A 21,636-nucleotide genomic window follows, 5' to 3' on the forward strand; every position below is an offset into this window, starting at 1 on the left:
AGCGAAAAAGCTGGCTCAAAACTCAACATTCAAAAAACAAACATCATGGCGTCAGGTCCCATCATTTCATGGCAAATAGACAGGGAAACAATGGAAATAGTGACAGGCTTTATTTTCTTAGGCTCCAAAATCACTGCAGATGGTGACTGCAGCCAGAAATTAAAAGATGCTTGCTCCTTGGAAGAAAAGCTATGACCAAACTAGACGGCACAATAAGAAGCAGAGATACTAGTTTGCCCACAAAAGTCTGTCTAGTCAAAGCTATGGTTTTTCCAGTAGTCATGTATGGATGTGAGAGTTGGACCATAAAGAAGGCTGAGCACCAAAGAACTGATGCTTTTGAACTGTGGAGAAGACTCTTGTGGTCCCTTGGACTGCAAGGAGGTCAAACCAGTCAATCCTAAAGGAAATCAATCCTGAATATTCATTGGAAGGACTGATGCTGAAGCTGAAGTTCCAATACTTTGGCCACTTGGTACAAAGAGCACTCATTAGAAAAGACCCTGATGCTGGGAAAGATTGAAGGCAGAAGGAGAAGGGAATGACAGAGGATGAGATGGCTGGATGGCATCACCGACTCAAGGGACATGAGTTTGAGCAAGCTCTGGAAGATGAAGAACAGGGAAGCCTGGCATGCTGTCGTCCATGAGGTCACAAAGAGCTAGGAGTAACTGAGCAACGGAACAACAACAAGAAAGACAGATGGGACAGAGGTAGTACAAAAGGGGAAGACAGGGAGGAACAGTCGAAGTTTTGGAGAGGGAGAGGTCAGCAGAGCCCCTGAGAAACGGGACTCTCCTCGCCTGCCCACTATCTTCCTGCAAGACAATTCCATTCTCTTAGTCGTTCTGGCTGCAAACCTGAAGAGTTTTCCTCTCCTCCACTGTATGTATGGACAGTTGAGCGCTGTACATTGTCATTCTTTCTTCCAAATGTCACACCCTCTCAACCCCTCTCCACCCTCACATCCCCCTAGATGACTGACACTGGAGGACCGTCCTGCCTCCAGACTCTTGACATGGTCTTTATCCAGGTCCCAATAACAATCACCTTGCCACTTACCTAGTGCTTTACAAAGAACTTACGAGATGACCGCTGATCCTCCCAACCGCTCTGTAAGTTAGTTAACTTTATTATACCCATTCAACAAATCCATTCATTCATTAAGCCATTATTTCTTGAGACTATTCTCAGTCCCACGCTCAGAGCTAAGGAGTCAGCACTGAACATGACAGGTACAGCTCCTGGACCTGTAGCAATCAGACAAGCAATCACAACTGTGGTCAGTGCCACAGGGGAGAAGCAGAGGGGCCATGAAGTAAAGTATGACGGAGGCCTGACTTAAGCGGCGTGTCAGAGAGGTGGCATGTCAGCTGAGCTCTGACGAACAGGGGAGTTCGGAGACTTTCTTAGGTTCGCCCAGGGCCCAGACACTACAGATCTGGGCTCAGAACTGCCATCTTCAAACTGTTAGTGCCGTGGTCTGATCTCTGTGCCACTGTGCCCCTGGCTAGGCCATCTTGCTAGGAATGGACATGTAGAGGTAGGCATCACTCTCTTGCTTTCAGGGGAAATGTAAGAGAGTTCCAGAACCTCAGTGGCTCTCTCTGGGCCTCTCATATCAGCCCAAACTCCTCTGCCTGGGTCCCCAAGACTCCACACTCCAGCCACACCCCACTCATTCAGCTTTCTCCCCAGCTGTTCTGCAGTACATGCCCTGGATACTAGAAAAGCCTTTCTCTAGCCCCGGGATTAGAGCAATAAATTTCCATTAAAATGACTCAACGGCTCCCCTCTCCATCTCCTTCCCATCCCAGGATGTGCGGCATTCTTGAATTCGTTTGTATATTTATTCCTTCACTCAGCACTCTTAAGCCTCTGCTATATGCCAAGCATACATCCTGCTCATGCCATTTCTCCTTGAATTTTCATATTCTTTACTTTTCATTAATGTAAATCCTACTTACCTGGAGTCTTGTCTCCTTTAAATCCTTGACACAATATGATGAAAGGAATAGGGAACTCAAAATCACACTGGTGATCAAATCAACTTACGGCTTACATTTTCTCAACCTCAGCTGCACCATCTTTAAAATGGTGAAATAATGCCTGTCTACAACAGAAATGTTGGCATAAGAATCAGAATAACCAAAATAAGGTAAATTTCTATAAAAGCACTTTGTAAGTTACTATCCAATTCATCCATTAATGGACTCCTTACGTCAGCTGGATCCCTCTCTTTTTCACACTCCTATTTTGCACACTCAAGACCTTATGTCCTCTCAACTTCAGTCATTGGGTTAGTATTCTTTCCTCAACTAGATGGCAACAGTATGAGGGGTGGAGACACAGCGCACACTTTCACATCCCCCAGGGTGTCTAGGGAAGTATAGGGCAGTTAGCGAACACCATCCAGGTTTGTTGATGGAGCTCCCCTGATGCCAGCACCATGGCCAGGGAGGGTTTGCCTCAGCCTACAGAAAGGGGAAGAGGCAGGCAGAAGAACTTCCACTTGACCCCTGGCCACTAACTACCCAGAGCTGATACCTAAAGGGGTGTCAGAGAGATGGTAGCCCAGTTCTTCATGCCATCTGACCTCAGGCTACCCAGGCGCCAGAGCAACCAGGGAACCTAGTGCCCCCACATCTTAGAAATAAGAACCACCAGCCAATAGATTGATTTGGGGCAGTAGCTAGTTTTTCTAGCAATTGCTGGAGTTCCTGTTCTCTTTGCCAGCGTGGCTGAAGCTTTTCTATAACCCTTGGGTTATAGCAATGAATTTCCATTTAGCCATGACAAATGACTTTGCTGCTCCCCTCTCTCTCCACCGGGCCCCACCTCCTTGTTCTGAAGTCTCCCTCTTAGAGGTAGCTCGAGGGCCTTCCCTTAATGTGACAGGAGCAGGTACTGGCACTTACAGTCCTCAGAGCTGGTATCACTCCAGAACAGGCTGATTGTGATGCAGAGGGGAGAGAGGCTGGGGTGGGGGAAAGATGAGGAGAAGAGGAAGATGAGAGCTGGGTTGCAGTGTGAGCCAGCTTTGCCCAGGTAAGTCACTGATGACATTGGGGAGGGCACAAGAACTGGAAGAGGAAATTTGAGTAAGAGGCTGACGGACAGAGGCAAAAGAAGGAAGAGGCAAAAGATGTTCACTAGTTGCACTGATTCAGGGGAAAGACAAGTGATTAAATAATTCACCCCCAAGGAAGAGGCTCCTGCTCCTGCTTTCCTTCCTTGGCAAGAATCAGAGATAATTTCTTAGCCCAGTGGCTCTGCCTTGTTCCATCTGAGCTGGGGTTCATCATGAGGGAGGGGGGTGGGAGAGTGGGGCTCCACAGCCAGCTCTCAGCAATGCAAGCTAATGGAGGGCAACGCCCCAGAGTGGATGGTCCCCCGGAGGGCTCCCTATTGGCTTGGAATTTTTACATGGAGCATAGGTACACTCAGCTCCATTAGGCCTCCTTCCTTGAGCCCAGGCCAGGAGACTGAGGGGCTACGGGGCAGAAAGGCAGGAGGGGACAGGTACAAGCTGACAAGGGCATCCTCAAAGTGAATGGTCTTCAGTCACAGAGTCAGAAGTCAACTGTGAAAATGTTCAGAAGGGCAAGAAGACAGCCTTTGTGTTGTGTCCGCTGTGTGTTATGCTTCAGTTTGATTGACTGACTTCTTGCACCTGCCAGGCACAGAGATGTAGGGTAAGGGAGACGCAGTCCCTCAGGGATCCCTCAGTTTGGTTGGGGAGACACAGGGTCAAGTCATTTCCATATAAAATGGTAAAGGCCAAGCCTGAGGGATGTACCAGTGCTGAGGGCAGTGCCAAGGCTTTCTGGAAGGTTTCTCAGAGAAATAAGATGGGCCCTGGAGCTGACCCTGCTCATCTAAACTGGTTCAGAAGGTGCCCCTAGGTCTGCTGTTGCAGATTCTCTAGCCTACACTAGAGAGCTAGAGCTGCCAGTTCACAAACTTCCCAGATTTCACCCTTCTCTCTCCCACTCCCTTCTGCAGCCCCACGATCCCTGCTAAGGGGAAGGAAGTCTCACAACCCAGGCCCCACCTGCTGGAACAAGGTGTACTCCAAGCATGTGACAGGAGAACTTCAGAAATTCAAACCATCCCTTAGTCAGATTTCCACAGCAGGACTTTGCCCTGCCAACTCGTTGCCATGTTTCAGCAGGTACAAGGCAACTCTTAGAGACATCGTTTCAATGCACTCTTCAGGATACAAAGCCTTAGGATAAAGTACAAATTCAGACTGGAGAGACAAAAAGGTCCAGCTGCCCTTGGGATGCTCCTGCCCTCAGCAAAGTAGGAGGAAGACTTCTTCCCACCCTCAATCCTCCCATGTCCTTCTCTCATATTTGGCCAGGTACATCCACAGCCTTTTCAACCAAGGATTTAGTAGCAGCTAACTCAGAATATGGGCTTCCCTGGTGGCTCAGTGATAAAGAATCTGCCTGCCAATGCAGGAGTCACAGGTTCGATCCCTGGGTCGGGATGGTCCCCTGGAGAAGGAAATGGCAACCCACTCCAGTATTCTTGCCTGGGAAATCCCATGGACAGAGGAGCCCAGCAGGCTGGTCCATGGAGTCACGAGAGTTGGACACAACTGAGAGACTAAACAACAACAGTAACAATTCAGAGTATGAGCAGACCTTTTCTCTTGGGAAAGCATTTTGAAGAGAACTGAAAATCAGCAACTCCCAAGAGAGCAGGAGAAGAAGTTAGGCAGTCATATCATTTCTCCCAAATTCCTAAGAGAGACTGCATGTGCTCCCTTTTCCTGTCGTGTGATTCCAACTCCGGCTTCCCAGGTGAGCACTGCAGCTGCAGAGTCTCGGAAGCTCCTGGAGAGCTTTCTTGTGGCTCTGCTTCCTCTCTGCATGGCAACACACCTGGATGAAAAACCTCAAGTGTCTACGATGGAGAGACCCCCTCCTTCCCTCTCACCTGAGCAATATCAACTTTCTGCCCTGATTTTTCTACTCAACTTCCTGGACAGAGCCAGGTTGCGTTATCCATTTGCTCAGATGAAGCATGTGGTTTGACTGTTCCCTCCACCACACAACCCTCCCCCACTACACACACACACATCAGATACACACACAGCAGGCTCCCTGGAAGGCAATCCAACAATTGGATCAACGTTAGCCAAATCCAGTGAATTTTAAATACTTGCAGTTTTTTCTTCCCAATAGTTGTAGCCAAAGCTGCCAACGGCCAATTCAGCAACCTGGGTTTTCTCGAAGTAACTACTTCACACATGTGCGCATACACATAGTCACAGAATCCTTCTTCAATCTGGGCTGGGGTTACAAAAGGAAAGGGGGCAGGCAGAGTGTGGCCAGCATGGGCATGGTCGTGGCTAGGAGCAGAGTGATGGGCTGACCCCGTGACTGAGAGATTTTTTTTACACCCGTTTATTCTCTTTCTCAATTGAAAACTATTTAAAGTAGCTTCCACGTTCTACAACTGAGATCCCAGTGCTAAGAACTGGGGAGCTTTGCAAGGTCTCCTCTCCCTTAACATTCACTTTCTCTAGGAATTGAAGCTTACAAGGGACCTGAGACACCACCTAAGCCAAACCTGAGAAGTGCAAAGGTGGAAGTAACGTAACAAGGTCAAAGTTATTTTAGAACCTAAAGACCCTGGTCACCTGCCTCCCAGAATCAGGTCTTTGAATGGTCACACAGCCATTGGTTCTTCCCAAATCAGGTGCAAGAGGGAGGAAAAGAAAGATACATGTTGGCAGATGGAAACATTCGCAATAATAGGCAGAAGAGCTCTTCTATATTGCAAAAATCCATCAGAAAACATGCTGATCAGCTACTCTGTGTTTGACGTTTTTCAAGGCACCGTGGAGAGTGAAAAAGAGGAATAAAGCAAAGAAGCCCCTAAGACAGGGCCCCAACCAGAGTCAAAGGTGTTCATTAAATATTTGCTGTGTTACACTGAGAATGATAATAGTAACCAATATTTATTGCTTACTGTGTGTCAGAGATGCTGTTCTAAGCTCCATGTGTATGCATGCACGCTAAGTCACTTCAGCTGTATCCAACTCTGTGATCCTATGGACTGTAGCCTGCCAGGATCCTCTGTCCATGGGATTCTGCAGGCAAGAATACTGGGGTGAGTTACCATACCATCTTCTCAGGGATCTTCCCAACCTAAGGATCAAATCCATGTCTCACATCTCTTGCACTGGCAGTTCTTTACCACTAGCACCAAATAGGAAGCCCCCGTAAGCTCCATAGATGCATTTATCTCATTCATTCCTCACCACAACTTTAGATCAGGTATTTCTACCTACCATTTTTCAAAAGATGAAACTGAAACGGAGAGAGGTTAAGCCCAAGGTCATATACCTGGTAAGTTGTAGTAGGATTGTGCATCCAGTCACCAGCTTATAGAAGAAACAAGATAGCCATAGTCCACGTCCAACTGTGGCACTTAGAATCTGTGTGACCTGAGGTCAGTCAGCAGCTTGCTCTACCTCTCTGAACCTCATGGGGAAAACGGCGGAACACTGACTCGCTTGTGCTGCTGCTATGAGGTTTCATCCGCTCTTGTCTAGCAGAGCCCAAACATTCACCATTCATGCCGCATAATACACCCCATCCCCTTGGAGAGTTCAGTAGAGGGAAGAAGAACTACACACACACACACACACACACACACGCACACACACAAAACCAAAATCAAGGAGTGCCTCCACTTTCTCACTGTCACGACCCCCTTCCTAAGGTTATTCTGAGGACAGGCCCAAGTTCATACAGAAGAGCACTTAGCCGAGAACTTGGCTCCAAGTGTGTGCTTAGGAAATGTTGGCTGCTATCATGATTATTGTCGCTATATCATCGCCATTATTACTACAGGACATAGAAATTTACTACCACTGGGGCTTCTGAAAACTGGGCTAGAGTGTTGGAGAAAGCTTTACAAAGGGTCCAGGCTGGACCATGAGTGATGACTGAGATTTACAAGGCCACTGAGAAGCACAGTATTTCAGACTCACAGAAGCCGGAGAAACGGGATTCCAGCCTCCCGGTGGCAGCAGGAACATATACGCAGGCCTTGAGGAATGGGCACTGCTTCCCCTCAACTGCGGGAGGTGGCAGCACAGCAAGAGTCCTTCTCCGTGGCCTGGCTTTGAGACCGCCAGCCCTGGGAGGTGTCTGACCTTCCTGGAAGTGATCAAGTCAGCCGGCCCTATGCTCATAAAGAATTTAGAAAGCTGCATCCCAGGAGCCTAGCAGGGCCACCTCTCTGCTGTACCTCTGAAAGGGGCAGGGTACCTTCTCCCAAAAAGCCCCCAGATAGGCCCTTGGCAGCATCGTCTCCCCCGCCCCCACCCCCACAGAGCCCCGGCCACACTGACAACTGTTGCTGGTTGGATGTGGGATTTGTGTGCTCTTTACACTGCCGACTTATTATTCTTGAACCTGAAAGCTTTACTGGTGGTTAAATCCCAGCATCGGGCTGCCATTCGTGCCCCCGAGTGGAGGAAGGAGAAACAGAGGTTTAATTCTCTGTGAAAAGCAGGGCCTGAATCATTTATGAATGGGCATCACAGGAAGCCCAGAGCCAGTGTTAGGACAAGGGCTGCTTCCAGAAGGAAAAGGTTTGTTGTGGAAGGCCCAGCTCTGCCCTCACCCCAGCAATCCATAAGCGCTCATTAGCAGGATCACATCAATCGCTCCCCTCGTCATTAGAGGATGTGGCGGCAGTGGGGGGCGTTGTGGGGGAAGGCTGCTGGCGGTATTAGGACAAAGCCAGAACCGACAATTATCTCTCTGTGATAAGTGAGAAGCTCTGTCCTGGCCACTTGGCTTATTTAGCTTTAGCTTTGTTCTTGCTGGAATGTTTTTCAAGTTACCTGTGACTCTTCAGGGGCTCACTGACCAGGCCTTGGGGGATGCCCATTGGTAGATGGGTAGTTTCAAGTGAACAACCCAAGCGGATTGTGGATTCCAGCCACTTTTTTCGATCCCAACATCAGTTGAGTAATGTGCAGATGGAGAGTCAAATAGCTCCTATGATTTTTTTTTTCTTGGAGCCACTAGCTCAAACTCTTCATTAGAAAGGTTATAATCAGAAAAGAGAATGTTTTATCTTAGAATCATGGAATTACAACACTGAAAGGAAGAGGAGGGAAACAGAGCAAAACTGAATACCGTGTGCATCCGCAGTCAGGCCTTCCTCTGCCCAAACCACCCCGTTCCCTTCTTCATCTTCAGCCCCTTTATAGGATGCAAAATACAGTGCCCCTCTTGGTCCTTTCCATGACTGAAAGGACTTCATAGTTTCAGCTAAACTGCCCGCTTGGTACACATGTCCTTGTGGTGGCCGAAACCCTGGGCTACAGAAAGGGACAGAGCTACCCCCAGAGAAGGCTTGGTAGTGCTGGCCTGGAGCCCACACCTACAGCTTCCCCATCCCTCAGCACCTCTCTGAGCAGCACTGCAACCCAAGCAGGACCAAGAATTCTGGTCTCAGAGCACTGACAGGACTCTTTCCACATTTGAGAAAATGAGGCGACCTCCCTGTTCTGCCCGTCTCGCAGAGCTAGCCTCTTTCCACTTCCGAGAAAATGAGGTGTTCTGCTGTTCTGCTGGCCTCCCAGAGCTGCTGGGACGCTCCTGGAGGCAGTGTTGGTGATGGGCCCTTACACCCAGGAAAAAAGGGTGTCCCTTGCACTCTGGCTGTATCACCAACACACTGCAGGACTCGGAGTAACTTCCTAGTCCTGCCCTTCAGGCTCCTTGTCCTTGGCCTGAAGGTGATGACTCCTAAGATCCGCCTAACACTGTGATTCTGGGCTGACCCCAACCCCAGGCCCTAGGACTCCTGGGCTCAGGTGGCCTTGGGAGAAACCCGAAGGGATGTGGAAGGGAGGGCATCAGGGATATCTGTCCAGCCTGCCCCATAGAAGATGTCCTCACCCTTAGCAAGAGCCCGGACCTGTAGCTGGGTGCTAAAGACAGTCACCCACACACTCCTCCCTATCCAGTCCCAGGCAGTCTCTCCAACAGTGAAGGGAACGTTGCAACATGACTGTCAGGCTCTCCCTGGAGCTCAGGGAGAGTCAGGTGGACCAAAGCGCTATCCCCACCCTCCCCCAGAGGAGAACATCTCCCTTCTCTCTACTTTTTTAAGCTTGAAGATCCTTCTAACAGCTCCTGAGGAATATTAACCAAATGCCAAATCCGAGTCAGTCTAGAGCCCCGGTGAAATCTGAGTGGTGCCTTGGGCAGGCAGAGTGAGAGCAGGAGGGGAGGAGTGCCCTGGGGGTTAGAGGGGAAGGAGGACAGAGCCCTGAGCCCAGTATAGAGACCATCCATCCTGGGGTGAGTCCTAGAGGAGGTGGTCTAGTATGGCCCAAGATACGAAACCAAGAGGGCTCTCTGATACACAGAGAGCTGAGAGTCTGGGCAGGAAAATGAGGCTTTGACAAGAAGAGTCTTTTAGTAGAAAACAAGGTAATCCTGGAAAACTGTCCCAGGAGCTGGAAAGGATTGGCCATCTGTCAGCTCGCTCCACCTTAGGGCTCAGCTGCTCATCTGAGAGTGCAGCAGGTTCCTGGGGGGCACCCTAAGGAGGCCAAGCTGGGATTGCTGTCCCCAGCTAACAAGCCTAGGTTCCTGGCAAAGGGACTCCTCTGGAAAGAAGGCATGGGGGATAGAAGAGAAGTTGCTGATTTGAAGCTTTGGGCAAAACAATTCCCCTTTCTGGGCCTGCATTTCATCCCTTGTCAAATCAGGGGCTTGGACTTGGTATTTCCTAGAGTGCCATCATGCTCTGACATGTTGGGATTCCATGACTAATTTGTTAACAATAAATAAATAAATATTGAAACAGTAAGGTGGGGGGAACAATAACAAAAGAGGAAAGAGTGACAGAAAAGCTTGAAGAAGGAGAAAAAGAATGGCAGGCCAACCCAGGAGGGGAAAGCTGGCCCACTTCTTCTGGCATTTGGGCTTTGGACAGTGGATAGGACTTCTGGAGCTGTTACCCTTTGTTACATTAACAGGAATTAATTTGTCAAGGCCCAGAACTTCTCTATAAATCCTCAGCCCAGTCACAGGAGGCCGGGTCAATTGGAGCCTTTTGCCTTTAAGTCTAGAGGTTGCTTTGAAAGCCCCTGCAGACCCAGACTCCCACCCTGGAAAGTTCAACTCTCAGAACAGAGGACCCTCAAGCCTCTAATGATACCGTCCACACCAGAGAAGTCTGAGTGGTTTCTGGGCCTGCAGCCACAGCCAAAGTCTACAGCTCGTGCCTAAGTGGGGCAGGGCCAGCCCAGGCGGGAGGATTAATGACAGTGATTGAATATTTTATAAGTGGAATATTGTGTATTTTCCAAAATCAAATGGAATGTCATTTTTTTTTTTTTCAAGAGAGATGGGGGATGTCAGTGTTCTCGTTTCCCATTCAAACCACATACTCGATGGCAAGCAAGATGAATGGGCCTGGGAGTTTCCTGAGGAAAAGAGAAGAGGCAGAAAAGGAGAAAGAAGATCCTTCTTCATTGTGTCTCCTCCCACCCAGCGTGGCTTCACTGGCTGCCTCCCTCAGCACCCGGTACTGAACCCTCTGTCCCCTGGACCACTTCAGCAGCTGACTGGGGGTATGTCCCCTTCCCTGACCCGTGTGTGATCTCTATGCCACACAGAGATGAAGTCACAGGTCACACTATGCATCCCTGTGTTCCCAAGAAACACAGAGCATCAGACATGGAAAGCTTGCTCCCAGGTCTTCCTTCATGTCCTTGGCCCAAGGTCTTATTTTCTTTAGAACTGCCTTCCCTGCCCTACCTCACTTAAGTGCATCTCACTGCAGATGAAGGTCATGTCCTCTAAATGTCAACTTGGGTGGAGAATGAACTGTCTGGCCTCCCTCCTTAGGGCAGAAGTTCTGCCTGTTCTTGAAAGTGTCTGGGATTGAAGTGCTTCAGAAACCCCGGATCTAGTGTTCCCTCCAAACCCATCCTCTTTAAAGCACCATTGGCCTGTGCAAATGGAACTGTTTGATTATCACTGGAATGGTGAGAGGCTCTTCCTTTCTCAATACCCTATTACATGCTCCAAGGCCACCCACAGGCTTTGCTACTTTGCATTTGCCCTGCAATCTTTCATGCCAGTTGACTTTTCATCTCCAAATCCCTTTTCACATTAAACACAAACCCACACACTCTGTCCCATTTTCCTTTGAAATAAATCATAAGCCTATGCCAGAAACGACTCAGGGTGTTCTCTGGAATTTGTAAACAGCATTAAAGTCTTGTGGGAAATGTCACAGAGTGTTGGTCTGAATTTATTAAGTAATTTCTCAGCTTAAAATATATCTTTCCAGCCTGCTGTCTGACAACATTTACCTCTAATGGAATTTTATCCGCTCTTGATCACTAAGCACACTCCCATCCCAGAGTGAAGATTCCTCAGCTCCTCCTGGTAGGTTCCCCAGCCGGGAACAAGCTAGCCATTCCCCTGCTTCTCAGAAGAGAAGCTCTAGAATTCTGAGGTTCCAGGACTGCGTGACTTGTACATGTCTGAGAGGGCGAGCTTGCCATTACGCTACTTCCACAACTGAACTTGGAAACACATTAATAACAGCCACACCCAGCTCACATCAGGGCAGACCAGGGAATAGCTTGAGGAAGGAACTTTAGTCTCTCCAAATCTCCATCAGACCTCAAGCTACACCAAAGAAATATACAATGTAAAGTAGAACCAGGACTTACTGTTCAACATAGCTCCAAGAACCGTCCCCTAGTCTGCCTCCTCTGCTAAAACTGATTGTCCTCTGCAAACCCCTTTTTAATAGAGATGTTGGCGCTGCCCTTGAGATTTTTGAACTCTGGTTTCAAGCAGTCAATCAAATTACACAGCAGCTGTTTAGTACAAGATTCAGTTGAAGTGGCTTATATCCTTCCCAGATCTGTCCCAGGCACTGTTGTTCTTCACCTATGGCCTCAGGCCTTCTTCGCTCCAGGGCCCATCTTGGCTCCAGGGCAGGGAGCATTTTGGCAGCATCAGCCCAGCTGTCTGTTGGGGTCTGATCTGGTCTTGGTATTCTAAACCCAGTATCTAGGTTGGCTAATCCCTAGGCCTGTCACAACTCTGAATGTCTGCTTTTCTCTACTCCACAGTACACAGAAGACAGTACAACATATTGGTCAAAAATGTGGACTCTGGAATCAGAGTTGGAGTCCCAGTGCTGCTACCTAGCAGCTGTGTGAACTTAGGGAGGCTGCTCTGCCACTCTGCGTTTCAGTGATGATGATATTAGTGCCTATCTTCTAGGATTTCTTGAGAGCTAATATATGTGAAAATGCATAGAACAAAGTTGGGTTAATGTTTTTAAATACATCTTTATTAGTGATAATAATTGATTCCTCTCCCTTGTAGCTCAGTCAGTAAAAAATCTACCTGCAATGCAGGAGCTCTGGGTTCAATTCCTGGGTCAGGAAGATTCCCTGGAGAAGGAAATGGCAACACACTCCAGTATTCTTGCCTAGGAAATCCCATGGCCAGAGGAACCTGGCAGGCTACAGTCCATGGAGTCACAAGAGTCAGACACAGCTTAGTGACTGAACCACCACAACAGTGATAATAATTATTTATTATTTTTAAATACTTGCTATTATGTTCTTATCCAACTGGCCCTGTCCGCCTTGCTTCTTGTTTTCTAATTAGACCTACAAGTTCCTGAGCCTCTGTAAACTGTTTCCTATCTGGTGATTGGGGAGAAGATCAGTACATGGCTGTTCATGATGAAGTGTGGCCAACACTTGCTTCCAAATGGGGCTCTCCTCCTTGTATTCCTTGCCCAGAGAATGCAAAGGCATGCTCAGCTCTCAAAAGGTTTACACTTCTAGAACTGAAAGTAAAAGCTGACCACCTTGCATTCTTCCCAAGAGACTCCAAAGAGCCGCTCTTCACATGAGCTTGGCCGACAGCTGCTGTGTGGTGGGTGGGAAACCAGGGCAAAGGGAGACACTAGAACCATACTTCGTGGGTGAAGGCTTTACTGAGGTATAATTAACAAAGTTGTAACAGACTCAAAGTGTAAAACATGATGACCTGATATATGTCCACATTATGAAATGATTCCCACAACCATTAATCATTAATTAAAAGTTAATTAATGCATCCATCCCCTCACGTAGTTACATTTATAGTTACCTTTTTACTTTTTTCCTCTTGCTTTGATGAGAACACTTAAGCATATGCACGCTCAGTTGTGTCCGACTCTTTGCAACCCCATGGACTGTAGCCCACAAGGCCCCTCTGTCCATTGGATTTTCTAGACAAGAATACTGGAGTGGGTTGCCATTTTCTCCTCCAGGGGATCTTCCCGACCCAGGGATCGAACCCGGGTCTCTTGTGTCTCCTGCGTTGAGCAGGTGGACTCTACCACCAGGCACCACCTGAGAATGCTTAAGATCTCACCAAATTTCAAGTGTACTCAGCAAAATTCAAATATGCAATACAGTGCAATATTAGTCACTGCAGCCACCACACTGTACATTAGAGTCTCAGAACTTATTCATCTTGTAACTGGGAGTTTGTACCCTTTGACCCAACTCTCCCTGTTTCCCCCACCTCCCAGCCCCTGGCGACCACCATTCTACTGTCTGTTTCTAAGAGGCTGAATTTTTATATTGAAACTAGTCCCAAAGGCCAATCTCAGAACAGAAGTTAAAGCAACGGATAACCAGAATAATTACAAAAGTGCAGAAAAATGAGTGAGGAGCAAGAAGCCTGAGACAAAATATAAATGAAATGAAACCCATAGGGCCGGGTTAAGAAGCCAAGTGTATAACTAGAACCTACTGTATTAGCAGAGGGAACTCTACTCAATATTCTGTGATAGCCTAAATGGGAAAAGAATCTAAAAGGAGTGGATATAGGTATATGTAGAATGAAGTCAAAACTTACTTAGTACAAAACTAAGTAGAGTACAAAAAATTCTATTCCAATAAAAACTTTTAAAACAAGAAACCAAGTAAAGAATTTGAATCTGAAATTTTCTATTAGAGGTTTTATCCTGTTCTGGAACATATATTCTATTTGAGTGTAGCCCTTCTCTATTCTAAGAATATACCTACAAAGGCAATGGAATAGCAGATGCACGTGCTGAGATAAGTCTTATTTGGGGTTCCTTTGTATCTGGTAGCTCAGCTGGTAAAGAATCCACCTGCAATGCAGGAGACCTCAGTTCAGTTCCTGGGTTGGGAAGATCCCCTGGGGAAGGGATAGGCTACCCAGGCCAGTATTCTTGGGCTTCCCTGGTGGCTCAGCTGGTAAAGAATCTGCCCGCAATGCAGGAGACCTAGGTTCGATCCCTAGGTTGGGAAGATCCCCTGGAGAAGGGAAAGGATACCCACTCCAGTGTTCTAGCCTAGAGAATTCCTTGGACTGTATAGTCCATGGGGTTGCAAAGACTCGGACAAACCTCCTGTCTGACAACATCACTTTAAACATGTTGCCATTAATTCTACGACTCTTCCTCACATTTTAATTTGGGAGAATATGGGAGACATCCTTGTTTCTTGAGGAGATTTGCAAACTGGTCTAAACTCACTGGAACTACATTCACAAACTCATAGTGGATGAGTTATGTGCATTCTAAACTCACCATGTTTTTTCAACTTCACAGGTACCTTTTGAATCTTGTCTGCAATGTCTAAAGGATATTTTGAGTCAGTTGGGATATGGAAAAAGGCATATATTTATTTGTTTACTTTACACTTTGGATTTTAAATAAGTATAGAAAATCATGAGGCTATTTTAAATGTTTGACTGTGCCTCTTAAACCCTGATTGAAGGAGTTAAGTGTAAGGATAGTCCTATATGTCAAGACAAACACTTGGGCAGTAGGTGGAATCCTAAACCACCAGAGTGAGGAAGCCTCACCCAGGGACTCAAGCGTGTTCCCCGAAGCTATAAAAATATAACAGTAAATGAGCAAAATGGTCAAAGAGCGGAGATCTAGAAGACAGGTAGGAAGGTGAAACGCAGACAGATCAGAGCTGAAAATAAACCTAGGATTAATTATAAATGAATGAAACCTACCAGCTCAAATTAAATAGCCTATTTTGCATTTGACATTTGTGAGTATTCTTATTAGATACAATGTTTGTGTGTACATGTGGGTATGTCTTGTCTTTAGAATGTATTCTGTATGTATTTTTCAACATTCATTAGGAAACATCTTTTACTTTAAAAAAAAAGTTTGTTTTTAAAAAATATCATATAATATTTGTTGTCTGCAGAGCTGGTTTTGCAAGTCATGCGCCTGGAAACTGAAAGTCACTCAGTCATGTCCGATTCTTTGTGACCGCATGGGATTCTCCAGGAGAATACTAGAGTGGGTAGCCTTTCCCTTCTCCAGGGGATCTTCCCAACCCAGGGAGCAAACCCAGGCCTTCTGCACTTCAGGCAATTTTTACCAGCTGATCCACAAGCGAAGCCCTCATACCTGGAAAGTTATTCTCAAATCTTGGCACCAGGATCCCTAGGAGACTCTGAGTCAGTATGGCTGAGCACCTGTGTTTTCACAAGTAGCTCGGTGAGTCTGAGGACCACTGAAGCTAGAGAGCCATCACACCAGAGAACAACTTCCTCCACACCCTGTAAGTGATGTGAGTAACTGCTACTTGGTGCTTTAATTCTCTCACTTCTCTCCTTTATTCATACTTGGGAACCCATTAAAATATAAGGAAAGTCACATGATTAATAAGGACCTCTTGAGATGTTTACTCTACCCTCAAATTACTTATCTGGAGAACCTAGTAGGAAGACAGAAAGCAGACGTGGAGAGTTCATCACTAACACAAGACAACCTGAGATGGGGGTGAGGGTGAAGGATGTTCTATTTTAGCACATAAATGGGAGGTCACACAAGGAGAGTTAGGGCCACAATGACCTGGGTAGGCTTTCTAATAAAAGTGGACCTTGAAGGGATCCCTAAAAGATGGGTAGAAAATGCATAGTCATGAACTTGGAGTCTTGCTGCAGGGTGAGAGAAGGTTACAATCGGAGGTTGCTGGGCAACTAACAAGGTTCTTCTCTTTGCAGAAGTAAGATGCTAATTAAAAGCTACCTTTGGGTCTCACAGGCACTATCTAGTTAAAGCTCAAAAAAGGAGGAATTTTTTTAAGAGTCCATAAAATTTAGTACCAACTTAATTTTTATTCATTGTGAATCAATGCAGAAACTAGAATAGATCTAACACATTGTTGCTGAGTGTATTCTGGAATCACGACACATTCTTGGCTAGAATCAGAAAGGTGATAAAACTAAATAAAAGGTCTTAGGTCTCCAATCCTGCATATGGTTACAGTTCTGTCCTTGTCATCTCCTGAAAGGAATATCTCCAGGAAAAGGAAGTTAGTAAAACCCTGAGTGATGAGTGTAGGGTAAATCAAATTTATTGGGTATGCACAGTCCTACCCTTGAACCTGGGTGACCAGGGCCTCTGCTCTTAGCCCCGCCATGTAGAGACCTCTGATGCCCATTCCTCCTCCTGGTAATGGCCCTCCCCACAAGATGAGGAAACCATAGGGCTAAGAGACATGCCCACCAGGATTCTATTATCTCCCTTCCAGGCAACATTCTGAGTGTCTAGGACACTGGAACTCTCTGTCCCTCATAGACCTCGTCTCCAGGCCCATATTCCCAAGGATGTACAGTGCCACCAATATGCACACACCCAGGCCTAAGGGGTGGGTAAAAAGATACTGTTGGGAGAAGGTATGGACAGAGCTCAGACAAGTGGGCAAAACGGTGAGGGATGAAGGGGAAGAGCACAAAGGCAAACTGGAAGACCTTAATTTCTACTCTTGTCTGAACCATGAAAATGTTAGGGGAAGACACCACATATTCCCAGTCTCTCAGGAATTGTGACATGCTATCACAACTGGCTTCTATGCCGCCCTTTTCTATTCCCTGTACAATGACCAAATGTTCAGTGGTTAGTTATTGCCTACACCTCACATGTCCATAGGAAGAAAGCCCTCCACTCTATCCTCGGGGGAAACAGCAAAAGCCTTCTCATCCTCTTTCTACTTCCTTCTGATTCCTTTCCCAGAGAAGGAGGAAAGACTTGTCTGATTGGTGAGGTTGAAGAAATGTCTGTAAATGGATAGCTCAGCCTTCCCTGGGCTCTTTTAGACACTCTACCTGCCTGCAGCCACCACTTTCTCTCCCCAATGCAGGGATCAACAGAGACACTCAAAGCTCCTCCACCTTGTGACTGGTATATTTGAAGATCCAACTCAGGGAAGAAGGAGTAGAAAGCCTGTAATCCATAGATCTGCCTGCGTTGTCCATTCCAGAAGCAATCATAGGCATTTCTCATTGCAGACTCAAGGTCATTTTACACACGGGGTCACACACACACCAACTCCTGCAATGCCACGTCTGAGAGGAACCATGGGGGGTTTGATGGATAATAGACAACAGGATGTAAAACAGGATAAAGAGAAAGGAAACTTTTTATCCGTTTAGGAGAGAAGATAACTAGAACAAGGGATCAGAAACCATAGAGAATAAGTTGCAGTGAGCAATCAGGAAGATGACAGTTGAAGGGAACACCTTTGTCTGGATAGAATATAGGAAAGAAGGGATTGGAAAGGGAGAGAAGGTTAGGGGACGGCACTAGTTGCATTTAATGAAGGGCACAGACATGAAGAGAAAATATTCAAGGGACCCTAAAAGGACTCCAGGGGAGCAGACAGCCTGCGTAGACATGAAGACTTGGATTCCAGAAGAGGAGCCCAGTGATTCCAGGGACCAAGGTTGACCACATAATGTAAAAGCCCACCTTGCATGTTAAGCTTGGCCAAACTGCATTGAATTGTTCAGCTAAGTGCCTAGGATGGGATTTACCTATTCCTGTCTATGGGTACCTTGAAATCTGGAACCCCTCTCCCTATAAGGAAGAAGAGTCTGTGTGAGGAACAGCTGGTTGGACAGGAAGATATTTTTGAACCATGAAGGAAGCACAGTCCAGAGCATCCTGCATCCTCATCAACAATCCCAAAGTGAAAGCCTGAAAATAAGAGCAACTATCCCAGCTTCTGCGGGTGGAGGTGACAGAAGTGACAGGAGGGACCACTCACTCCAGCCAGCCTGTGCTTTCATGCACACTTTCATGCATGCTTCGCTTTATCTAAATTAAATGCTGACCCAGAGAGGTGTTATGGGGAGGGAGGTGGGAGGGGGGTTCATGTTTGGGAATGCATGTAAGAATTAAAGATTTTAAAATTTAAAAAATAAAAAACTAAAAAAAAAAGAAAAAAAAGAAAAAAAATAAACTGAGTTGCAGGAAAAAAAAATAAATTAATTAAATGCTGATTGAAGGCTTGGTGCATTTTGCTTTAGAATCTCCTGCCCCACCTTGGGCTAACTGAAGACACCTTGGATATCATAAAAGTAACACTGATTGTATAACACAGGGAACTATAGTCAAAATCTTATAACAACCTATATGGGAAATAATCTCAAAAATAATATTTGTGTATATATATAACTGAGTCATCTTGCTGTGTACCTGAAACATGATAAGTCAACTGTACTCCAATAAAAAATGTATATTAAGGAAAAAATAAATAAAATACACTGGAATTCATCAAACTATGTTTGGGATGAGATGTGCCCAAAGCTTACAGAGAAGAATTAATAAAACAAAAGCATAGAAGATACAAAATACTAGGAGCCCAGAGAAATAGCTAAACATTGCCCTTGGAGAGAAGAAAATTTAGGTTGAAAAAAGACACAGAAGAAGGGAGATATTTTTGATGGAAGGAAAGAGAGAAGATAGGAGGGAGGGAGGGAGGAGAGGGTAGAGGAAAAGAGATGGGGCAGAGGGTTCGGGGAATGACTGGGTAGGTAAATAATTAGGGACCAGAGGAAGGAAAGAGGAAAATGAATATTCTCTAAGTAAAACTGTTTTCATCCACGTGAAAACAAGGGTACTCTCTGTATTCACTCAACCTCTTTGTTGGTTGTTCTGTTTTTAAAAGCAGCAGGGAATGTCAAACAGCTGTTTTTACAGCTTCTGTCGCTTTGTCAAAGCCGGCCTGTGCAGTCTGACTCCAGGCACACCCAGACAGCAGAGCGGGTGGCAAGGCGCTGCGTGAGCAGATGGGGAGTCTGCAGGCAGCTCCGCGAGAGATGCTGCCCGGCTGCCAGCTCCCTCCTCGGAGCCGGGAGCCAGGACCCCTGGGAATGCTGGCGGAGAGAGATAAGCTAACACTCCCGGCAGCATTTCTCCTTTCTGATTTAAAGGAAAAAAAAAAAAGCACCTAGGGATAATCTTCCCTCAGTGACAACAGCACAAAACACTAAACTCGAAGTCAGGTGACATACACGTGGGCCCCAGCTCTACCGTTTCTGAGCTCTGTGCCCTCGGGCCAATTGTTTCACCTCTGAAAGTCTGTTTCTCCTTTATAAAATAGGCGGGGCTGCGGGGGGAGGCGGGCGTTCTTCACAGCGTTCTCGTAAGAACTAAGCAAGGTAATAACAGCACGCCGCCTAGAATACAGCTGGTTTGTTGTTCAGTCACAAAGTCGTGTTCGACTCTTCGCGACACCATGAGACGCAGCAGGCCAGGACGCCCTGTCCCTCACCAGCTCATGGGGTTTGCCCCCGTTCATGCCCATTGAATGGGTGATGCCTATTTGTCTAAAAAGACAAATAGAATACAGTTGGCATTCAGTAGTACGCTAAAATTCCACCTTTAGTTAAAAATGAACGGGGGGGGCGGGGGGGGGGCGGTGCGTGATAGAAACAGAGACAGATCGGTAGAGACACAGAGGAGGAGATGTTAGAGATTTACATCAAGATTGTGACCATAATCCAAGGCCTTCAAACACACGTTTGGTTTCTGCTAAATGTCAGAAGGGACGTCTCACGTTCTCTCCTCTTCTCCCACTCTTTGCCTGGAAATCACAAGGGTGGACTCTCTTTTCTACTCCGCCTCCTAAATAAACCCTCTGGTAGCACTGCTCTTAACCCCGCCAGGTTCAGCAGAGGTCTTTACCACGAGGGGGCCCCCAGGTAAGAGAAAGGGTCTTCCTCCCTTGGTACCAGGCTCCCTCCTGAGGGGGATTGCACAATTCACGGTTTATCTGGGTGGGGCGAGAATGGAGGGTGCTCAGGGAGAACAGCTAGCAAAGGCAAAAGACAAAAGCACCAGATTAGAAAGGGAGAGAACTTTGGGCCAACAATGTGGCCAAGGTCAAGGTCAAACATCAAGGAGGGCGTAACTAGATTAGGGCCTTTTCCTCACAAGACCGTGAGTCACAGGGCTCCTGCCAGCTCATCAGCACCCCTGTCATCATTCTCATCCCAGAAGACAAGTGAGTGTTTCCTCAGGCCTTGGAGGATTACCCAATTTCACCCTTTTCCCTGACACTGTGTGTGATAGTCTAAAATCATGGCACTTGGCCTGGCTGCTTCAGGGAGACCTTGGGAGCTTATTCTCATCATCACCTTCACTTGGACACACCCCTAACACTTACAGGGCCAAGAACAAGGTAGTTAAAAGTTATAAATCAGGCTAACACAATGTGAGATTAAAAAAAAAAAAAAATCCACTCTATCCTTGACAATTATCCCTTCATAAGCCTGGGAAGTTTAAGTCTAGAATTTTCAGGCTCCTTGGAGTTCTGCTCTAGTACATAGAGCTATGGGGAAAGATGACTTCTACCCACCAGACTGGCTCCTCCTCTTCCCATACTGGGTTTTGACTCACCGTCAGGGGACCTCACACACACAGACATCCAGCCCCAAGCCCAAGATCTCTGCACGCCTGCCAATGATGCACCCCACTCTTTAAAAGATGCACTGGGGTAGAAGTTATGCAGAGGCTATAAGCAGGCTTGGGGACATTTGAGCAGAGAATTGCAGGTTCCCAAGTACCTGAAGTATGGCAAAGAAAGGGAGTCATGGGGCTTGTATAGATATAGTCTCATGGCACAAGGATTCCTTGCCCTTTTCGTGAAGGTCGTGACTGGAAAAGTGAGACCCTCTAAAATGCAAGGTCCAGAACTGGGGCTCCTCTTTCCCAGAGCATCCTGCATCCTCATCAGCATCACGACCCACAGTGAACACCATGCCCATCCCCCCTCATCCCCTCTTACCCTGCCCAGGCAGTGTAGAGCGCATCTCCCTCTGGTTTGCTCCCCACCTGGGCTCTCAACACACCTGTCCACCCACATTCTTATCAACTCCAGACAGCAACTCAGAGTCACTCAGGCCCGAATCTCCTTTGGGAAGAGACAGGAGCAGCACAGAGAGGGCGAGCCAGTCTGGAGACTGAGGCAGGATGCAGCCTAGCTGGGACTCCTGGGGCTGGTCCCATTGTTAAGAGGGCCCCCCATCAGATTTAATGGAGCATCTCTGCTGTGCTTTTCTCAGCATTGTGGCTCTAATAGGCTCCCCTGAGGGGCCTCTCAGGGCCCACTCTGCCTCCGAGCAGCTGCTGTGCTGAGCGAGGGAGCAAGAGGCTCGTTTGCAGACCACATGGCTGTCGCCTTCTCGGGAAGCCATCACAGCACACCCTGGAACAGGCTCCCGAGGAGGCATCACAGTTTAGGGTAATTCATCAACTTCGCAGCTGCTGCCTGGG

At 47.0% G+C, this 21,636-nt stretch overlaps 1 long non-coding RNA gene across 2 annotated transcripts in view; it reads right to left on the minus strand.

Moving 5' to 3' along the window:
* The window catches only part of LOC121817627 (uncharacterized), a 186,070-nt gene that overhangs the window by 88,865 nt on the left and 75,569 nt on the right, over positions 1 to 21,636 (minus strand). Inside the window, exon 1 of one of the 2 annotated variants that reach the window (XR_009599912.1) lies at positions 5,986 to 6,106. The exons of the other annotated variant lie outside the window; for it this stretch is intronic. This is a non-coding gene — a long non-coding RNA (uncharacterized LOC121817627). Of the gene's footprint in view, positions 1 to 5,985; positions 6,107 to 21,636 lie in introns of those variants that run through there. 2 annotated transcript variants of the gene reach the window in all.

This window comes from Ovis aries, chromosome 1 (genome assembly GCF_016772045.2).
Source record: "Ovis aries strain OAR_USU_Benz2616 breed Rambouillet chromosome 1, ARS-UI_Ramb_v3.0, whole genome shotgun sequence".
NCBI classification, from domain to species: Eukaryota; Metazoa; Chordata; class Mammalia; order Artiodactyla; family Bovidae; genus Ovis; species Ovis aries.